Genomic DNA, 8878 nt, shown 5'->3' on the forward strand with positions numbered 1-8878 from the left:
ACCACCATTGCACATGTATACTTATGTAACAAACCTGCATGTTCTGCACAAGAATCCCAGAACTTAACTCAAGATGGATTAAAGACTTACATGTAAAACTGCAAACCATAAAAATCCTAGAAGAAAACCGAGGCAATACCATTCAGGACATAGGTATGGGCAAAGGCTTCATGACCAAACACCAAAAGCTGTGCAACAAAACCCAAAATTGACAAATGGGATCTAATTAAACTAAAAAGCTTCTGCACAGCAAAAGAAACTATCAGAGTGAACAGGCAACCTAGAGAATGGGAGAAAACTTTTGCAATCCATCCATCTGACAAAGGTCTAATATCCAGAATCTACAAGGAACTTAAACAAATTTAGAAGAAAAAACCTCATCAAAAAGTGTTCAAAGGATATGAACATACACTTCTCAAAAGAAGACATTTATGTGGCCAACAAATATATGAAAAAAAGCTCATTATCACTGACATTAGAGAAATGCAAATCAAAACCACAATGAGATACCATCTCACATCAGTTAGAATGGCGATCATTAAAAACATAGGAAACAACAGATGCTGATGAGGATGTGTAGAAATAGGAACGCTTTTACACTGTTGATGGGAGTGTAAATTAGTTCAACCATCGTGGAAGACAGTGTGGTGATTCCTCAAGGGTCTAAAACCAGAAATATCATTTGACTCAGCAATCCCTTTACTGGGTATACACTTAAATGATTATAAATCATTCTACTATACAGACACATGCACACATATGTTTATTGCAGCACTATTTACTATAGCAAAAACTTGGAACCAAACCACATGCCCATCAATGATAGACCGGATGAAGAAAATGGGCACGTATATACCATGCAATACTATGCAGCCATAAAAAAGAATGAGTTCATGTCCTTTACAGGGACATAGATGAAGCTGGAAGCCATCATCCTCAGCAAACTAACACAGGAACAGAAAACCAAACACCACATATTCTCACTTATAAGTCGGAGAGGAACAGTAACACAAAGACACAGGGAGGGAAACATCACGTATCGGGGCCTGTAGGGGGCGCGCAAGGGGAGAGAGAGGATTAGGACAAATTCCTAAGGTATGCGGGGCTTAAAACCGAGATGATGGACTGACAGGTGCAGGAAACCATCATGGCACATGTATACCCAAGTAACAAACCTGCATATTCTACACATGTATCCCAAAATTTAAAGGGAATCTGTTAGAGCTCGCACTTGCATTTATTCAACAGATTTACAAAAATGGCCTTAATAGCCCAGGTGCTCGCTTTTTCCAAACCAGCAACATGCTATTTTCTCGAAATCCTTTCTAAACGATTTGTGTGTGTGTGTATGTGTGTATATGTGTGTGTGTGTGTGTGTGTGTGTGTGTGTGTTTAAATTCAGGAACACATGAAAATTAATTTTTTAAAAGAATTACTTATATATCGCAGTCAACTAAGTCCATGTCAAGTACCAACTGGCTCTAGTCGGTTGGTGCTTATCCTTAGCTTGATCTATTCCATTACCACCAATAATTCACATTCTAGTGACCCAAATCTTAAACAGAAATACGCAATTCATCACATTTTGCCACATGAAAAAGCCAACTTATTGCTTTCTGATGGTACATTGCTATTTAACAGACTAAACAAATATTTACTGAACATCATCCCATGAGACAAATATCACATTTCAACGGTGTCTCCTATAAAATTGCCATTCTTGAAAAAGTATTTCCACTATTTTTTCTTCCCTCAGGTAGCTTAACAGTAGATATGAAATGAGACATTTTAAAAATTATGATAGGAACAGGTAAAATGGTATTGGTGTCATAATTGGTATAAGGTAGCATGGGGAGTAGGGGAGGAAATAAATCATATTTTGTTTTGGTAACTAGAAAAACTTAATATTACATTTACTTGGGTCTTAAATGTTGGGTAGAATTTATAGATGGAATTTAGGAAGGTGTATTGCATGTCAGTAACTTGTACGTCATATACGGAGGTAATAATTAGATGGTCGACTTTTGGTTCTCTCTGGAAAAATAGAAAATATGGTTTTACTACCGTTTACAAAACATTCCCATACATTTGGGGAAACTATGGAATACATTGCCTAAATTACCGATTTTCTCAGTGATTCAGCTAAAGAAACTTTAATACCTTAAACCAAAGAGTTGCCTTTCCAATCCAATTCTCTAATTGTGTCCTTTTTGCTTCCCATTTTTAGAATGTTTGATTGTTCCAAATAAAGAAGGTTAGGGAAGAAGAGAAGGATAATTTCAGTGTAGTCAGTTTTGCTCTTTGTTAACTCTGGTAAATGGTCTGATGTGGAAGGTGATGGGAAATAATGATCTTTGGTAATTGTCGTTGGGTAATGTTAAGTGGCAGAATGTTGTAGCTGATGGCAGCATGTTGCATCTGTGGCTGCTCCTGAGACTCCAGGATAATACTTCTGTATGAGAAATAGATTTATGTGAGTTTCATGGGTTCAAGAATCCAAACACACATCTGTGTATTTTAATTACACATACTGCCACTGTCCTATATTACAGTGAATAAATGAGGGCTATTTTAAAATATATATTGATGTTTCCTAAACAGACTCTCCCTAAAAGTAAAATTATCAGTGCTCCTAAGCACCCATAACAAAAGAGTTTGCTTGTGTTCTCTAGGTAAAACTTGAAACTTTCCCTCATGGTTTTAGCTTATCTTCTGGCTGTTTGCAATATTTTTATAGGGTCAAAGTGTCTTCCAAGTGCAGTGCATTCTATACCAATTGGCTGAGCATTAAGAATCCTTTACTGCTTAAGGCCAAACTGAAAATTGGCCTTACGGAAGGGCATAAACAAATGGGGGAGGTAACCCACATTTATATATAGAAAGAGAATATTTCTAAAATGTCACTTTCCTCAACTTTATCAAATTGATAGAATGTTAATTTAAATTCCAGTAGGGTTATAGATGACACTTGGTAAGCTGACTTTAAATTTGTACTAGTTTTACAAGAAGTGAACAAGGAGGAAGAGGAAAAGAAGAAAGCGTTTGCCCTACAATATAGATAAGGACTTATTGTAAAGTGATAGTTCTTAAAAGCACATGCTATTGGCACAGTGATAGAGAAACTGACACTTGCAATTAGGCGTGAAGGATGAAAGGCAGATTGTATCTATATGCAATTTGACAGATGACAAAGGGGGGTGTGGCAAGGTAAACTTTGGAGTGGGATTATTTAACACATAATACTATTTAACAATACTGTATTGCATACCTGAACTATTAGTTATCTATATAGAAAAGAAAAAGAAAATAAATTTCTACTTTATACCATCACAAAATTAAAATCTAAATGGATTAATATCTTACATTTCAAAGGCAGAAATTTTAAACTTTTTAGAAAAGATTTTATTAATAAAATAATTAATAAATTTTACCTATTTAAAATAAAAAAATTAGACACAATGTTTAAAAAGCAATGTAGCAAAAGACAACTTAGAAAACTGGGCAAAACATAAAATTAAGCAAAAACGTTTCACAGAAGAGAAAAGATATATGACAAAGAAGAAAAAGGCATACTCCACATAATGAGTAAAAATTAGAGGAAAGTAAATAAAGACCTTGATATGTTTATTTACAAGCACCTTACTGTAAAAATTTTAATCCCTAAATTTATAATAGATGTATATCTATGGTTAACTCTAACATATTTCTAATAATCTGTCCAACCATATTGGAAAACCGTTTGAAATTATCTTTTAAAGTCTAACATATCAGTACCCTACAAGCCATTACTTCTATGACTAGACTTATTTTTAAGAGAAACTTTTTTTTTTGGTGGGGGTGGGGGGAATGGAGTCTCGCTCTGTCGCCCAAGCTGCAGTGCAGTGGCATGATCTTGGCTGACTGCAACCTCCACTTCCTGGGTTCACGCCATTCTCCCACCTCAGCCTCCAGAGTAGCTGGGACTACAGGCGCCCACCACCACGCCCGGCTAATTTTGTTTTTGTATTTTTAGTAGAGACGGGGTTTCACCGTGTTAGCCAGGACGGTCTGATCTCCCAACCTCGTAATCCTCCAGCATCAGCCTCCCAAAGTGCTAGTATTACAGGAGTGAGCCACCGCACCCGGCCCAGAGAAACTCTTATATGCATACCAGTAAACTTGAATAAGAATGTTCCCAGCATCACTGTTCATAGTAACACATAAATTGAAGCAATTTAAGTAGTTATCAATATCAGAATGAATAAGTAACTTGTGTTATGTTCATAACTTGTGATATTTAAAAGATGTCAAAATGAAGAAAACACAAGAAAAAGAACATGTATTACTACATATCTTATAAAAATAATTTTGATAAATCATTTATTGCTGGCATATATAAGAATATAATTAAAAAAGAAAGCATATGATAAATGCGACAGCTACAATACTGATTGTCATAGCACTCCAGTCTGGCAACATAGCAAGACCCTGTCTCAAAAAAGGCACTCCACAGAAGGATGTTATTATCAAGTCAGATGCACCAGACACCCTATTATTGGAGAAACATGCAGATTATATCGCATCCTATGGCTCAAAGAAAGATGATTATGAATACTGTATGTCTGAGTATTTAAGAATGAGTGGCATCTATTGGGGTCTGACAGTAGTGGATCTCATAGGACAACTTCATCGCATGAATAGAGAAGAGATTCTGGCATTTATTAAGTCTTGCCAACATGAATGTGGTGGAATAAGTGCTAGTATTGGACATGATCCTCATCTTTTATACACTCTTAGTGCTGTCCAGATTCTTACACTGTATGACAGTATTAATGTTATCGACGTAAATAAAGTTGTGGAATATGTTAAAGGTCTACAGAAAGAAGATGGTTCTTTTGCTAGAGATATTTGGGGAGAAATTGATACAAGATTCTCTTTTTGTGCGGTGGCAACTTTGGCTTTGTTGGGGAAGCTTGATGCTATTAATGTGGAAAAGGCAATTTAATTTGTTTTATCCTGTATGAACTTTGACGGTGGATTTGGTTGCAGACCAGGTTCTGAATCCCATGCTGGGCAGTTACCAGATGTATGCTATTCATGGTGGGTCCTGGCTTCCCTAAAGATAATTGGAAGACTTCATTGGATTGATAGAGAAAAACTGCGTAATTTCATTTTAGCATGTCAAGATGAAGAAACGGGGGGATTTGCAGACAGGCCAGGAGATATGGTGGATCCTTTTCATACCTTATTTGGAATTGCTGGATTGTCACTTTTGGGAGAAGAACAGATTAAACCTGTTAATCCTGTCTTTTGCATGCCTGAAGAAGTGCTTCAGAGAGTGAATGTTCAGCCTGAGCTAGTGAGCTAGATTCATTAAAGTGAAAGCTGCATAGTATAGTTTTGCCATTTTAACATTTCTGTATTTGAAGTGCTTATTAAATCTAAAAATGACTACTGTTATTATTTTGTACATTGTGTTAAATTAATTTTAATAAATTATATAATTATACATATTGTAAAATAAAGACCTGTATTTAAAAAAAAATACATATTATTTATTTACGTATTCATTTATTACTTTGTTGGGGTTAGGGTGGAGCATTCAGGTCGTAAAAACCAGAGAAAGAGTATATGTGGGGATGTAAGTATGTAAGCTATTAGAAGTATTTTAGGTGTTGTGATGAATTCTATACTCACACTTAGTAATTATACTATTAATTGCACAAATAAGAGAGAAAGGGCATGCATGGACCAACGATGATGATATGTGATGAGTCCAGGTTATGATTAAATCAAGTCATGCAACTGAAGTCCAAGAGAAAAATAAATAATACATTTACCATTTACAGAATTCAGAAAAACGAAAGAATTAATAGGTTCCTCAAAAAATCAGAACGGCCATATGATCCAGTAATTTATCTTTGGGTATATATCCAAAGGAAATAAAATTACTATCTTGAAGAGATATGTGCACTAGATGGAAACCAAACAATTCAATAAAGAAAATATATATTTAAAAAGATAAAAGAGAAGAAATGATTTCCAATCTAATGGTAATTACAATAAATAAAATGGATTAAACTCACCAATTAAAAGATGTGATCAAATTTAATAAACAACTTGATACAACAATATGACATCTTTAAGGAAAAATGGTTAAAACAGAGAGAGAAGAGCCTGACATGATTTTGGGGTCAAGGGAGAGCTTCTAACTTGTTAAGTCATTGGAGAAAGTTGATTTATGGGTACAAGGAAGGAATTAGTAGAGAAATATTTAATGCTCAAAAAAGAAGGTGTAATTAAACAAGCAATGTTTCAGAGGAGATAAGAAATCATGTAAACAGAAATGATAATTGAAAAAGTAAGTCTTAGGAAGAAGACCAAGCCACCCTTTCTTCTACCGTTTTGGGAGATAAAGGAAATAAAACCATTTAAGGGAGATAAAGTACTTCACCTTAGAGATTTGTGAACTCTGTTGGTTAAAAAAAAGAAAGAAAGAAAAATGAAAACAATCTACGCTACTGTACTTGACAGTCTAACTTAATTTGGATTAAAAATTGTGTAAATTGTGTAAATGTTATAAGATTTAATGAAAGATGAGTAAGTGGCAACTGAGCAACAAGAGTTGAGATCGGATGAACTGATAAAGGAAGAAGCAAGCCTCAGTGGGTCATGATTTTCTCCAGTGCTGTTCCGGAATCTGAAAGTGGAGAAGGTGGATGCCAGCATTTCTAAGTTATGGTTGCATACAGCTGGAGGCAGAGCAAAGACCAACAAGGCAGAAGAATGCTTAAAGTAGTTATTGTCAAGATAAACTACTGAGGTCTCACAAATGAGGAAAGCAAATACATTCAGAAGGGACTAATGCAACAAATGGTGAAAGAATCGAAAAAGGATCATTTAATGAGGTCACGGAGCAAGTTCAAGTGTCAACATTAAGTCAGAGAGGGAAGAACAGGAATTGAAAATAGAAATTTCACGGAGCTCTTCTAATATGTGAACATTTCTGATAACGTGAGTGAAGATGGAGGATTTTGGAACATAGAAATCAAAAACCTACCAGGCAAGCAGTAAACTAGTTCAACCATTGTGGAAGACGATGTGGTGATTCCGCAAGGATCTAGAACTAGGAATACCATATGACTCAGCCATCCCATTAGTGGGTATATACCCAAAGGATTATAAATCATGCTGCTATGAAGACACATGCACACGTATGTTTATTGCGGCACTATTCATAATAGCAAAGACTTGGAACCAACCCAAATGTCCATCAATGATAGACTGGATTAAGAAAATGTGGCACATGAATACTATGCAGCCATGAAAAAAAGGATGAGTTCATGTCCTTTGTAGGGACATGGATGAAGCTGGAAACCACCATTCTGAGCAAACTATCGTGAGGAAAAAAGTCAAACACTGCGTGTTCTCACTCATAGGTGGGAATTGAAAAATGAGAACACTTGGACACAGGGTGGGGAACATCACACACTGGGGCCTGTTGTAGGGTGGGAGGAGTGGGGAGGGATAGCATTAGGAGATATACCTAATGTAAATGATGAGTTAATGGGTGCAGCACACCAACATGGCACATGTATACATATGTAACAAACCTGCATGTTGTGCACCTGTGCCTTAGAATTTAAGTATAATAATAAAAAAAAGTAAATTAAAAAAAAGAAAGGTATGCAATAGAACTCCTATTTCAGAGTCTCTTTTACTTGATATGTTTCCACTGAATTGATTCTTAAATGTCAGAGTGGCTTACACCAACTTCAAAATGCAGTTCCTTTGTAGAGATAACTCATTACACTTACAACTGCTTGATGTGTTTGATTTACATTCCCCAGAGTTAAAATGAAGATATTGGTTTGAGAAGGTAGCATTCGAAAGCAGCCTAAACTGTGAAGAGGTGTGCATTCAGTTTGAAAGTAGGTCTGCTTGTCTCTTATCTTGAAGATAATTAGAGTACCCTAAAGACAGAAAATCAATGCATTCTAAATGAGAATAATTTAGTCGTTAATGCATTCAGTCAGCATAAAACCACCAAAAGAAACTCTAGAACTGTATATATTCTCATCATCTCACTTCAAATAATGTTTATAGCATTGTCAAATTACAAGTGTTGAGTTACATTAAAAATGTTAACAAGACGGATGATGACACATAATCAATATGAGCAAAGCTTCTGTTAGTACCTTAATGCTCCATGCACAATAATTATTTTCAAATAACAACTCTATTTAAAATAAGTTAACATCTTTCATTAACAAGGACACATTTTTCCTTTTAACACTCTTTAACAACATAGTCTCAAGATTCATATAATGAGGAATGCTACCAAAATTACTACAAAATTTTTTTTAAAAAATGGTTATGGTCTGCCCTGATACAGAGATTGATGGATGCAATTGTTGAAGGTATGAACTAATGGTATGTCAGAGAGTTTCTTCAAAACTTACACAGTACAAAACCAGTAGAGCGCATTCTGACCAAAACAGATGGAGGGTTAGAGTGAACTTCTTTGCAGCCAGAAAAAAAGCTTATATTTGAAATTTTTCAACCTAACGGACAAGTATTTCACCTTTAGCAGGCCTCTTATATGTAGAGTTTAACTACTGAAGTCAAGTCACCTTAACAAATATGTTTCACTTTTTAAGAAAAACACAATCACTAAGGCTTAGTCCTTAACCACAGCACAATGAAGGTTTTCATCTGTAACCTTTTCCCACGTTCTTTTTTCCTCTGAATTCATTTATTCAATAATATTTATACAGACAAGTCTTGTGGTAACCTAAGTCAGCAATGGTGAACATTACAAAACAAAAAAAGAAAATACATGATGGGTGTGTCCAGAATTGGTGAGTTCTTGGTCTCACTGACTTCAAGAACGAAGCCA

General features: G+C 35.4%; 1 pseudogene across 1 annotated transcript; it reads left to right on the plus strand.

The window, feature by feature from the left end:
• The first annotated feature begins 4402 nt into the window (after positions 1–4402).
• LOC104653522 lies at positions 4403–5490 on the plus strand (annotated as a pseudogene). Its single transcript, XR_746695.2, has one exon. The product of XR_746695.2 is annotated as a geranylgeranyl transferase type-2 subunit beta pseudogene (transcript).
• Positions 5491–8878: the final 3388 nt, after the last annotated feature.

The sequence above is a fragment of the Rhinopithecus roxellana genome, chromosome 10 (genome assembly GCF_007565055.1).
Source record: "Rhinopithecus roxellana isolate Shanxi Qingling chromosome 10, ASM756505v1, whole genome shotgun sequence".
NCBI classification, from domain to species: domain Eukaryota; kingdom Metazoa; phylum Chordata; class Mammalia; order Primates; family Cercopithecidae; genus Rhinopithecus; species Rhinopithecus roxellana.